Source organism: Ambystoma mexicanum, chromosome 10 (genome assembly GCF_040938575.1).
Source record: "Ambystoma mexicanum isolate Mex_15411 chromosome 10, UKY_AmexF1_1, whole genome shotgun sequence".
NCBI classification, from domain to species: Eukaryota; Metazoa; Chordata; class Amphibia; order Caudata; family Ambystomatidae; genus Ambystoma; species Ambystoma mexicanum.
In genome coordinates, this window is record NC_090932.1 from 995,432,969 (window position 1) to 995,446,978 (window position 14,010).

General features: G+C 47.6%; 1 protein-coding gene across 4 annotated transcripts in view; it reads left to right on the forward strand.

Annotated features, from left to right (window-relative positions):
* Positions 1–14,010, forward strand: part of LOC138491912 (dehydrogenase/reductase SDR family member 4-like) — a 594,704-nt gene that overhangs the window by 430,612 nt on the left and 150,082 nt on the right. The window lies entirely within an intron of this gene.

The following is a 14,010-nucleotide window of genomic DNA, read 5'->3' on the forward strand; positions in this document are numbered from 1 at the left end:
GGAACATCCTTTGAGGGTTACATTACAGACTGAAAGGGGTAGTATTCCGAAGTAAAGATCCTAAAGTTGAACAGGACCTATTGTCCCCAGCTGCGTGTCAAGCAGTTTTTCTAACTTTTGTCCACCTCACCCACACCCAACGCCACCCGCCTCCCAATCAGCAGGGTGATACCCCAATTGAACATCAAACTAACTAGAACTATAGCAACTCTGCCTGGGGGGCTTGTGCATAAGCCGGTGACAGCCTTCACTCCATCGTTGAGCATGATAAACGTATTTTGGTGCACAATTCAGAACAAAGCACAAGGTTAATAGAAACAGTGGGATAAATCAAACACTGAAAACAAATTCTCCAAACTAGATTGGTGCATTGAAGAAGGGGACCAGACAGGTGGCCGCAGTACCACACATCTGAGTATGTGCAAATGAGGGAGTGCTTTCATTGTGGAAGATTTCAGTGGAGTTCACAGAGGTGTCAATAACCCACGGACAGCCCAGGAAGTGCTTCAATAAATTTGAAGGCTTCCTCAGCGATAGTAAAGAAGAGCACACGGTCTGAATGTTTGATACGTAGTTTTGTGGGATACTGCATGGAGCATTTGACCCCTAGCTCTCACAGTTTTTTCTTAACGGCAAGGAAGGTTTTAAATTCCTGTTGGATAGCAACTGAGAAGTCCAAGTACAGGTGGATCCTGGAAGAGCCAAGCAATAATTCACCCTTGGTTCTCGCTGCACGTAGTAGAGCATCCCTATCCCACTAGTTCAAACTTTAGCTATGATATGGTGAGGGGGAGCACCAGGCTTGGGCTTCACGGCTAAGGATCGATGGGCCCTCTTGACTGCAAAATGAGGTGAGAGTTTCGGGGAATGCAATAGAGTAAGAAGGAAGCGTTCCACATATACTTCCATGGGGCTGCCAATTTTATCCCCTGGAATGCCATGACACGCAGGTTGTTACACCTGGATCGTGATTCCAGGTTTTCATTCTTCTTGCTGACGGAGTGGAACTGTCTGGACAACATGGCCATCTCGGCCCAGAGCGCACCAATGTCATCCTCCGCCGAGCTGACCCTGTGTCATGACCCTTGCCCCTGGCCCTCACTGGCAAGTCAGCCTTCCAGTTAGGGCAAGGTCAAAGGCCTTAAAACCTCATCCAAACCTCAACTCTTGGAGTCAGTGCTGGACCTTTGGCACCAGGCTCATAGCCATCATTCAGACCAACATTAGAATGGGACTATTTACTTGGGACTTTTTAACTTGGGGGGGTTCAGCCAACATGGAGGCACACACATAGCTCAGTTACATGGAACTGAGCTATGCGGTCTAGTCTTTTAGGTGTGGCAGGCCTGGGACTACTTTGCATGGACTACTTTGGGTGTGGCAGGCCTGGGACTATTTTACCTGGACTACTTTACCTGAGACGATTTAAATCGCACCCAAACAGCAGAACATGCTTTGCGTTATTCTGCTGTGGGCAGCGTAACGCTCACAGTGTCCAATTCTTTGATGCCAGCTTACCTGAAACCAAGGACCTGCAGAGAGAGAAAGAACACTACGAAACTTACCTGGAACAGTATCCTGTCTTCAATCCATCGCCGACTTCAGTTCCACTCACCTGAAAGTACGAACTCCATCATCCGGCACCGCATGCATCCTAGAATACCATAACCTGGAAAGAGGAGAAAGAAAGACAGCATTAGTAAGCGTTTACTCACATTTCCGCCCGTATGAACAAAGCCTCACCATTTGTATTTGTATTTATTTTATTTGTAAAGCGCAAAGGCCCAAAGGCTACAGGGCGCATACCTTAGTTACAACATGGTAAATGTGAACAATATAGAACATGAATAGTATTTATTACAGTATATATTACATACGTGGACCCCTTGCTCACTACTCTTAGAGAGGCACAGCTCCTCCCTACTGATGAGGTCCAACCAGACCGAAACATGTGTCTGGGGATGCTGTTGGTACTCTTGTTCAGAGGAGAATTGCCTAGCATTTCGGTGCTGGACTGCCCCAGGGCAGGACAAAGACTGATATGTTTGGGATATTTCTTCTCTGTGAAAGGTAGTGAGCTAAAGGCTCTGGGCAAGTCTCTCATAACCAGGACTCATGTCTGGCAGAGGGACTCCCAGGACCCCCCTTGTTATCTTGGTATAGCAAGGCAGTTGGTTTGGGCAGTTCTGCGGGGTCTGCTAGAGTTAAGTAGGGTGAATCTGTTAGCTAGGTAGCAGGGTGCCTGGTTGCCGAGGTATTTATGGGTGAGAGCAAGTGTTTTTAGAGAGATTCGTTGGGAGACTGAGAGCCAGCGCATATTGCGTCTAGTGTCTGAGATGTGATGGTCCCTAGGGATGTTAAGGGCTGCTGCTCTAACAGCATTATTTTGGATAATTTTAACTTGTTTAGATTACAATGGTTAGGGCCTAAGTAGAGGGCATTGCAATAATCAATTTTAGACAACACAAGAGTCCTGGCAAGTGTAATGCAGCTGGCTGGTGAAAGGAAGGGGCGACTAGCTGTTAATGAGCTTGCAGGTATAAGCCACTGCAGAAGCAACTGCATTAGTTTGTCTGGCCAAGAGAGTGGAGTCAATGTAAATCCCTAGGGTTTTGGTGTCTTTGGAGACATGGATAGTATTGTAGACAAAGTCCATGCTGCGCCATCCAGGCTTGGATAACTTGATAAATGGTATTTATGGAGAGAGAGCCGGCTGTGCAGTCTCCCGAGATGGGGATGAGTATCTGGGTGTCATCAGCATAGTTAGTATATGTGACACCCAGATAGACCAAAATATCAAATAAAAGTTTATTAAATACGTTATACAGAGTAGGAGAGACGCAGGTGACAGGTGAGGGTGAGGCTGCTACTAGGGGCGAGAAGACACGCATGGATCTATTGTCTAAGAATGAACTGATCCAAGCTGTTGCTTTGTCAGAGAAGTGGGCTGCTTGTTCAAGGTGTCTGCACAGTATTTGGTGGATTACGAGGTCAAAAGCCCCAGAGAGGTCTAGAAGGAGAAGTAGTGCAAGTTTACCCTTGTCACGTAAGTCTTCAATTTGGGTCTTAAGGTTGATAAGGGCCGTTTCAGTGCCATGACGAGGTCGAAACCCTGATTGCCTTAAACCCAATTCTTACCAGAGTAGTCATCTCCTGGTCAGTATCATTGCTGGAACATTACGGTGCTCAGCGAGGCACATCGCAACCTGGAAGGAGAGAAAAGACACAGGTTAGCAATATAAAAGGCGAAACAGCGCCGCGCATCACGCATTACTCACCTGATAGCATCGCGCACACCGCGCTTTCACCTACCGGCCCATTCTCACCTTCAAACTGCATGACAACGCTGCATGACAACACCAAAATACCTTTCCATACCTAAAAGGAAAGAAGCAAGACATTATTATTCGAACTAAGAGGAACATAAGAACTGCATATAAAGACTGTGAAGCAGCAAAGCTACTGAGTCGCAGCAGGCCTGGATTCCCACAGGGGGGCTTGCACCAGTGAAGTAACTTGGTCGCTGCTCGCCCCCCACATCTATGCGTCCCTGCCACGAGGAGCAGGACGGAGAATCTACCTTTTACAATTTTAAGGTGATGTGAAGGTCCAAGAGGGAGGAAGGAGTTGAGGCCAAGGGAGGTGGGAAAACATGAAGACAATCTGGTATTGAATCCAGCTCTCCTATAATGCAGACATATCTTTAATTAGAGGCCTTACCAAGGGACCGGGAGAGTGTTCGAGAGTGCAAATCATCCAACCAGGGCTGGGCTGCGTCCCCGTGGATACCAAGTGAGTGTAACACCCTGGTCTCTACCTCGGTCACTTTGATATCAATATTTTCCAATCGGGCTTTAATAGAGCCAATCGTCCCGCTCATATCATCGAGTTTCGAGTGGAGGGCAGTGAACACCTCCTGCATGTAATCCATCATTCTTTGAAGCTCTGAGGACTCAGAGGGTCCTGGTAGCGGGAGTTCCCAACAGGTGGGACTTTGGTTGGTTTTGAGGTTGTCTTGGCAAACATGTTGATAGAGCACTGTTTATTGTTGGACCCTTTGATCATGGACGCGCCAGGTCGACTGTGACAGCATTGCAAATGGTGAAGAGGACTAGGAGATGGGATCCCAGGTGCCCCCCCCAGTTCACCACCCGATGGTGTAGGGGTGCGGTCGGTGAGCACGGTCAGTCGCTGGAATATGGACCATAGAATACCAGGACAGCCATGGGGGTGATCCAGCTAAGAAACTAGGTGAAGGGCATACACATTTCCCAGAGCCTTCCAGGTGATGGTTAGTGAAGAAGGGCCTAGGCCCCTCATGACACACAGCCACAGTGCTGCAGCCTGCAGATTAGATCCTGCAAGTGAATAATCCAGAGATTGTAGCTGCAAGCAAAATACTGGTGATGGCAGTGTAGTAAATCAGCATGGGGAAACTTGAAGAGGCAGGTCTGAATTACATCGTGTCCCAGAAGCATCAATAAGAGCTCCTGGCAGGTGAAAGCCAGGGTATAATAGAGCGGGTTGTGTCCTTCCATGTATGACCAGCCTTGTAGTTTACTATCATATCAGATCAACTGAGGTGCCAGGGGTTGACTGACGGTAGCCAATCATACCCTAAAGTCGTTGGCGCTAGGTATAATCAGGCGATAAGGGTGTCTGGCCATTTTACAAGGTTGGAGGAATGTGCCCAGGGGACAAGTGGTTGGGTAGAGGTGGATTAACACCAGCGTGGGCCAAGGGGTGACTGCACATCACCCTGGGAGAGGATGGTCCCTTCACCCTACTCCATGGCAGGTAGTGGAACACAATCCGCCACCTCCGTTGATGGCCACCTATGCTAGTGTTCCGTGGAATGTTCGTCCCTTGGCTCCATAGTTTACGGCTTTATGAAGGCAGCCACACACGTGGTAAAGGGCAGGAAATGTCCTCAATCCAACTGGTGGTTTGTGTTGGATTGTGAGCCCAAGCTGGGCTCCGCAGCGCTCAGGGAGGATAGGGTGGGGCCAATTGTAGGGGTAATGGGGCCAGGGGGGCTTCCACTGAAGTGGGAGCTGGAGTTGGGAGTGGTATGCCCCCCCGCATTCCCTGACCATAGTAAAACTAAATAAGTCTTACCACGGCAGCGACTCTTGAGCCCTGCTGTGAGGTCTTGGGTACAATGTAATTATCGGTGGTCCAGTAGCCCATGCAGTCCTCAGATTATGCAATCAACGTCCGCGGGGACGGTATAGGGCTGGCTCTGTGTGAGTCAATGGCCCGGGCCACAAGGTCACTTGCGCAGAGGGCCGGGCAACCCAGCCACCAGGCTAGGTAGATGATGGGTAGATCCGTCTCAGGGTGTCACTGCCTGATCTGAACCACAGGCTCCTTCAGGTGGTATGCCGTCAAGCTCGGGGGGGAGCAGTTGGAGGTGTGATGTATTTATCTTCGCTGCAGGCCACAGCAATCTGAGGAACACTGTTGGTGTAATGGGTGGGTGTTCAGGGAAGGTACCAAATTCGAGGAGCGTGGGACAGCAGAGGATGCTCCGCCCGGTGGGCCACAGCAGCAGCGCCTATTGAGTGAGCTGACACCAGCGCACTCTGGAAGTGGGGTGTGGGTCGTAGTCCAAGCAGCTATCGGCAGGAGGCTCAAAGCCGATATCTTCGTTGTGAATTAAAGTTGAGGCTCATAAGCTTGACAGTTGCAGCTCTGTATCGCTGGGGATCGGTTCTGATGTTCTGCAAGGCTTAATGTGGCACCAGTAAGGAGATTTATAACTTTAGAATGGTGCTTGAGTTGTAGCAGCACCATCAGGTGACCATTTCTCGTCTGTGCAACAGCGTCCCCAGCTTTATCGATTCTGTCTCTTATACTTCCTATCTCAAAATTCTCCTCTGGGTTTACCCAGAGGGTCCTGGCATCACTTCTTGTGATGAGAGAAACTCCTCTATTTGTCCCCATAATACAACTGGACTTGGTTCCATTAGCTCTTTCTCAGTGCAATCAATATCCCGGGCCCTCGGTCTTCTCTTTCGTCCCATTTCCTCATCAAATTCCTTTTATTTCTTTGCTTCCCTTCTAACCCTTTCTTCTTCTTGTCTTTTCACTTCTCTCCATTCATTTGCCATGCACACCTCTTCTTCTCTTCGTCTTTGCATTCTTTTATCTCTTAATTTCTGTTCTTCATCCTCTTCTCTCTTCTTTTCTAACCTATCTGGTTCTTTGATTGATCTTTGCCTTTTGTAATATCTTCTTTGCTCTTCTGCTCTTTCTTCCTTTCTTAACTGTTCTTCCTGATACCTCTGTTCTCGTCTTTGTCTACTCTTTCTTTTATACTCGTTTTTTTCAATTGTTGCTCTCATTCCCTGTCTTTTTTATCCTGCTCATCTTGACCTTCCCCTTGCCTTACTTCCTCGATGCTCTTCCCATCAAGTTTAAGCAATATCTTACCACCCATCCATTCGTTTTGTATGAGCTCTATCTCATCAGCTTTGTTTTTTTCTCCTTTCCATCTTTTAATTTCCTGTTCAATGTCTAGGGTCACATTTGGTCATTCACGTTTCTCTTTGTCCTGTAAGACTTTAGAGATCACATCCTTTTCTGAAGTTCTTTCAGGGCTTTCGTCACTGCTATACGCAGGCGGTTCATATATCGGATGAATAAATCCTGTTGCTGCTTTAAGTTCCCTTAATGGATACAATCCTTCATCTTTTGCACTATCGCCATTTACTTCAGGCGTGGTAGGGGAAGCAGAAGGCTCAACACCCCTTTTTTACACTGGTTAAGCATCCAGTCTTAAGGAGGCGGGTCTTCCCGTTCCTCCTGATACATCTTCCAAAGCTCTAAGCAGGCTAACCTTTTCTCCAATTTATTTTCCTTGTACGCAGCGTGCAAAGTATGTGGTCATTTGTTGTAAAACTGCTTTTGACAGTGATCCCCCTTGTTTCCATGGCATGAACATTTTATCTGACGTGCCCTTAACCCATTTTGCACTTTATTGCGTAAGCTTGGATGCATGTTTTTTTCAGCTGCTTACATAGGTGCATAAGTGTAGTAACATCTGCCATTGTGACAAGTTTCAATCGACTGTTGGTACCGTTATTTTACACAAAAATACTTTTTAGAAAAATAATAAATATGAGTGTGCACCAATTGTTGCCACTCCAAACCTATATGTCTCACTTTACTTCAATCTACCTATTCAGTCAATACCATCAATAACTAAATAAATAAATAATTTACTCTCAACCTCTTAACTAAATTTAGCATTTGTCGCTCTTCGACATCTCATTTTTCCTCCTATACATAAAATACATAACATTTACAAACAGACAGACTGGGCGGCCTTAACATATATCTCTTCTCAGCGATCCTCGCTGCTATACTTGCCCCTAAATTTACTCAGATGGGAGTGTAAATTATTTCCTTTAGCAAAGCTTGTCTGCTTGTCTCCTATTTATCCACTTGGATTGTGAAATAATTTTTTCTAGACATTCCTTGAACGTAGGACTATGGTCTTATCTTTGATGCTCCACGTCATCAATTAAATACCTTCTATTTGATGATCTTTGTCATTAACTAAATACCCAACCAACCCTCTCTTACTTTCTTCCCATTATCAGTTTCCCCATTTAAAATTCATTCATGTTTTGCCACCTTTCTCAATCTACTCAACATTTGCTTTTCAGCTCATGACCCTTGGGATCGTCTCCTCCTCTTCCGTCCGACGTCACCTTCGGTCCCCTCAGCTCCTTGTGGAGACCAGGAGGGGATTTGGTGAAAGAGGGACCCATCCCACCTATCTCTAATGTCTTGCAAGAACCTTTCGGCTGCTATCCACAGGAAGCCTCGCAGTCCTCTAGCTAAATGGCAGAGGACGTCTGATATTCCAAGACCCTTAAAAGTCTACTGGGTCAACGGACCTTTAACCATCCTACCTCTGCTACGACATGAACCCCTCTACCTGGGGTCCTTTAAGACAAGGTAGTAATACTTAGAGATGGATGAGGATGCAGAACTTACTCATAGATCAATAATCGAACCGACTCAGGAAGTTGGCAAAACATAGTACTGTTTTATTAACAGTTATCTAAATCAGGGTGTTACAACAGACATCAACAGACGTTCGCTCAATTTCTCTCAATGTGTTACATGAAAAAACACTTATTTATAGCAAAAACCTGCCATCACTGACATCATACTTCGTGGCAAACTAAGAAAACCTAGTAGGGGATGTGATAGGCTTGTAGGGAACATCTTGGTATACGTTCCATACTGGAGGGGGTGGTGATTGGGTCTCTAAGATCAGATGGACAACTAAGCCCATCCCAAGTGCAAGCCATCTTGAGTGTCATACTAATACTTGACACCTTATTGGTTACACAAACTATAGGGCTCTCTGGTACGTGGCCCTCTACAATTCGTTAGCACGCTTTTACCCTTCTCGAATATACCACTTGCTAGCAGCATGCAAGCTGGTTCCCGCAGGTGCTCTAGGGGGTTGGCCTGGTCATGGCACCCCACCCAATTAGCCCAACATCTATCATCACTCCTGTGGACTATCATTCAATTAGGCTTTCAACTTGGCCTTGTAGAGGCTCACTGTGCCTGAGAATAAAAGGTAGTGTGGTATGGTCTTATTTTACGAATTCGGTGTAGCTCGGCCCAAAGTCTATTTCTAACTGACCATGTGACTAGAGAGCAAGTTTTCAAGCTTTTTGTTGCATAAAATACTATTAAATGATGAACTCTTGGAACCTTCAGTGTTTTTCCATTTCACCTCAAACAGAAGTTTGTTTCTTTCTCACGTTCATGTAGCTTCTTGACAGACAACCAGGCTCATGATGGCCCCGACTCTTGGTGCTGGGCCAGTCAGCCTTTCTTGAATTCTCCTTTGCATCAGTTATTTTTCAACTGCACCACACTCAAGCCCTTTCTATTCACGGGGTTCAAGTTTGCTAAAGTGCATTATGGAATATCCAGATTCTATACATTCCTATGTATATGAATTGGCTCATGGCCACAAGCTATTCACTATGTAGCCAGCCTCAGGATTCCTTTGTCTACTTGCGTTACAGCATATGTACAATTATAAAATGACTTTGCATTTTCTTCAGTGTTTCTTTGCACAAGCAGCTTCATTTTGAACCCGAAATGTTGCTTTACTGTGACACCTCATCTTCTGATCCTATAGAATGTCTATATTCTTTCGTCATTTATGTCGTTTCTTGGTGTGTCTGTTCTGCTTCATATGATGTCACCAGACTTCTTTCTCATTAATTTTCATTCTTCTTCCGGGACTCTCTCCAGAAGACCATTACTTCTTCGTGAATGCATATTGGGTTTTCTCAATGGATACCTTGGGCCTCATTACGACCCTGGCGGTAGCTATGCCCTCATTAAGGGCTAGGCTGCCACCGGTAATGATTTTTTACCGGGTCCAAGTAAAGGGCAATAATCGGGTTATGCTGACCTTGGCGGACCCGGTAATTGCCCTTTTCTTGGACCCAGTAAAAATCAATCCCCATTCCCATTGAGCCCCATAGGGCTGAATGGGAATGGGAGGATGCTAACAATGGGCCTGTTAATGACGGGCCCGTTGTTAGCATCCTGGCCTGCTAGCGAGTCCCGCTTTTCACGTCTGGTCAGACCAGACATGAAAAGCGGAACCCACTTGAAGGCTTCGTAATAGGGCATCCCGTAATGAACGGTGCTGGTCCCGTACCGGCACCATTCATTACTGGAGGACCAGGGTCCTAATGAGGCCCCTTGTCTCAAGAATTCTTTTGCAGTATAGGCATCCTCACTGGTGCTGCGCATGTCGCAATTTCTGGATCCCAACATATAGGCAACATGGCGGAGGATCTTTTAATAGAGGCATTTGGCTCTTCCTCTACACTTTCCCTTTTCCTTCTCCTTGATACACTTCATACTTTCCCTTCCTCTCCTTCTCCTTTGCCCCAATACTTCTCCTTCATCCTAGTCCTTCTCCATAATTTTTACTCTCCATCTCTCACGCTCTCTCTCTGTCTTTCTCTTTCTCCCTCTCTGTCTCTTTCGTTCTCTTTCCAAATCTCTTAATGGGAAGTGTGCTGCTTATCATGAGTGAAATGTTGCAAAAGAAGGTAAAGGCAGGATAGAGAGATTGTAAATTGGACACAGAGAGGATAAGCTGTAATGTAACCTATACAAGGTTTCCTCTGTTGTACTGAAACAAAAACTCCTGTAGGCTCCAAATGCATCTGCATGTTGTATTTCTACATTTCACAAATGGGGAATTGATTGTTTGCATGGTCTGAGTTATGCACGGAAATTAATCTCTGGTATTAAGCATGAAACTTGCATGCAGACATGAAGAGTAATCCTTGATCCTCTAGTGTTTTTCTCAGACTGCTTCTGTTTTATATGTATTCCTGGCATTTTGCAGCATTCCTGATTCACTGTAGCCATTTCAAAATGGCCATCATTGTTTCCCCACTTCCTCTGCTGGTTTGGCCTGGCCCTGCTCCCCCCCTCCCATTTGTTGCACTTGGCTCTTAAGCCAATCACAGCAACTGGGAGGCAGGAGCCACCCACCACTACCGGAGGCCCACACAAGGCCATTCATTATTCCGGCCTTCTCCCTGCTGCCTGCTCCTCTCTCCTGATGACACTGTGGGAGGCCTCCACCTGCCTCTTCATGCTACCCTGCCAACTTGAAGACCTGGGGTAAGCCTTGGAGGAATAATGGAGCGCTCGCCGGTGCTTTTTCACCGCATTGGGAAATGACTAAAAATGCTTCTAAATGTGCTTCTCTGATGCCGCTCGACGAGTAATCCTTGATCCTCTAGTGTTTTTTCATGGACTGCCTATTTTTTCTATGTATTCTGGGCATTTTGCAGCCTTCCTCATGCACTGTAGCCGTTCCAAAATGACCATCAGTGTTTCCCGAATTCCTCTGCTGGTGTGGTCTAGCCCTGCTCCTCCCTCCCAACGGTTGCACTTGGCTCTTAAGCCAATCACAGAAACCGGGAGGTGGGAGCCGGCTACCACTACCGAAGGCGCACATGAGGCCCTGTCTACCCCTGTCCACCACGGTACGCTGCAGTGCTGCCTCCATGAGTATGTTGCCCCAATGGCCCCTGTGTTGATCTGTGTGCCCCTACTGGCCCCGGTGTCCTCCTGTGTACCCCCACTACCCCCCATGTCCTCCTGTGTGCCCTCTCTGTCCCCGTGTCCATCTGTGTGCCCCCACTGGTCCCCGTGCCCTCCTGTATGATGTGTGATGCCACGGGCCCCTGTGTCCTCCTGTGTGCCCCCACTGCCCCCGTGTCCTCCTGTGTGCCCCCACTGTCCGCCGTGTCCATCTGTGTGCCCCCACTGGACCCCGTGTCCATCTGTGTGCCCCCTCTGGCCCATGTGTCCTCCTGTGTGCTCCCTCTGGCCCCTGTGTCCTCCTGTGTGCCCCCACTGGCCCCGGTGTCCTCCTTTGTGCCCCCACTGGCCCCTGCGTCCATCTGTGTGCTCCCACTGGCCCCTGTGTCCATCTTTGTGCCCCCTCTGGCCCATGTGTCCTCCTGTGTGCCCCCACTAGCCCCTGCATCCTCCTGTGTTGCCCCCTCTGGCCCCCATGTCCTCTGTGTTGCCCCCTCTGGCCCCCATGTCCTCCTATGTGCCCCCACTGGCCCCCATGGCCTCCTGTGTGCCCCACTGGCCACTGTGTCTTCCTGTGTGCCCCCACTGGCCCCATGTCCACCTGTGTGCCCCCTCTGGCCCTATGTCCTCCTGTGTGCCCTCACTGACCCCATGTGTCCTCCTGTCTGCTCCCAATGGCCCTGTGTTTTCCTGTGCGCCCCCACTGGCCCCGGTGTCCTCCTGTGTGCCCTCACTGGCCCTTGTGTCCATCTGTCTGCCCCCACTGGCCCCTGTGCCCTCTTGTGTGCCCCCACTGGCCCCCGTGTCCTCCTGTGTGTTCCCTCTGGCTCTGTGTCCATCTGTGTGCCTGCACTGTCCCCGTGTCCATCGGTGTGCCCCCACCGGCCCCTGTGTCCATTTGTGTGCCCACACTGGGCCCTGTGTCCTCCTGTGTGCCCCCTCTGGCCCCTGTGTTCATCTGTGTGCGCCCACTGGCCCCCATGTCCATCTGTGTGTCCCCACTGGCCCCCAAATCTTTCTGTCAGCCTTCTTGCCCATCCCTTCCACCTTCACCTTTCATGTATCCTAGCACTTACTCTTACCATTGTCCCCTGACTTTTGATAATAGCTTGTCTGTTCCCTCCCTTTTCCTCCTTGTCCTCTCCTCCTCCCTCTCTCAGCACTACCTTGATCAGTCATTGACCTTTAAGATAGTCACTTGTTTTGTACCTCTCATCTGCCTTCTCTCCCCTCCTGTCCCTTCCCTCCTCCCCCTCCTCTTGTCACTCTTGCACTGCAACAATTGCCGTCAGGCATAGTTATGTTACTGCTAGTATTGTCTCCTTTTTCCTTCCCCTCCTTACCCTTATTGTTACATGCACTTGTACTATCTGTTATGATATGATAGTTATTCTCACATTCTGAACAGTTTCATGGACCTGTAAGAATGTAACTGTATTTCCCATGTTCCCTCCCTCATTGAAGCGCTTTGAAACACAGTGTGTATAGGTGCTATACAAATAATCAATCAAAAAAAAACAATCAATGTTAATTACCTCCTTGCATGAGCATAACAGGCACAGCTTAGTGCATATAGTTTCCTCTTCTAACAAACACAAATTATTCAGCAGCACAACAATGATATGGTTTCATGTATGCCTCTTCTCTTTCGGAGTGCTACAGTACAGTCCTATGTATTGGTACTGTGATGTGTAGATTAGGGATTACACTGATCAGCTGGATATCAATTGCAGCTCTGTGCAATTCGCTTTTGAATGTGTGTTTTAACATCTTTGCAGATGCCAGACCGTATGGTAAAGATCAAAAAGCATTGTATGTGTCTCCATTGCAGGCAATGGAAGCTGCAGGCGTTGTCCCTCAGTTTCTGGCTTAAAATATTATGTGTGTTTATTCAGCCATCAAAAAGAAATTGCTGCTTCAAACTTGCCATTTTGAACGGCATTAGGAATGCAGAGAACTGATAATCCAAAAAAGCACCAGGGCACACAATGCAGAGGATAGACACAAGATCATGAATCTTGCTGTGGGTGTTCCTGTGCCCCATGTGCAGTGGAATTGACTTTTGATGATTCAAGACAGAATCTATTTTCCCAAGCAAGAACTAATAACGCATATACATGCAGCTGAAACAAGTGTATAAATTAGCACCCACCAATCCAGATCACATGTCATTTTCACACACACTGGCAAACCCTTACCAATAACTTGGTAAAGGGGCAAGTCAGGGCAATATGTAAACACCCAGAGTAAATGAGAAGTGAGTATATGTTGGAATAAGTAGGCAGGCTGTTGGAGCGAGTGGGCATTTAAGATGAGGTTGGAGTACAGAAGGGAGTTTGAGTACAGTAGGCGGTTGCAGCATATGAGAAAGTTAGGAATCATCAAGTGGGAATATAGGTGGAGTGTGCTAGTGGTCTAGGAAGTGGGAGTGCCGGAGGTTGGAGACAATGGTGGAAGAAGAGGCAAGAGGACAAACACCAGGATGAAGGACGTTATCAAACCATGTGATCTGGGGTAAATTTTAAGAGAAGCAGGATAAGTGCATTAAGAGGTAGCAGGAGGATGATGGTAAGTGGTGGTCACAGGAGAATGTCAGGTAGTGGCATGAGAATAACATCAAGAGGTTCCAGAAGGAGAACAACAAGAAGTAGTCAGAGGAGAATTGGACTGGAGGAGGTGGTCAATTGGGACATTATATGGGAGAGGTTCAAGAGGAGGTTTATGTAAAGCAAGCTGGGGGGGGGGTTGCAGAAGGCATGCTTGTCATGAAGTAGGGGGAAGAGAAGAAGCCTTGAATCAAGACGCAGTTCCCCGTTGGGAGAAGGAATAAGAATTTGACTCAGCACATTACCCCTCTGTGGCTCACATAAAGTGCCAACACTCTTCAATAGA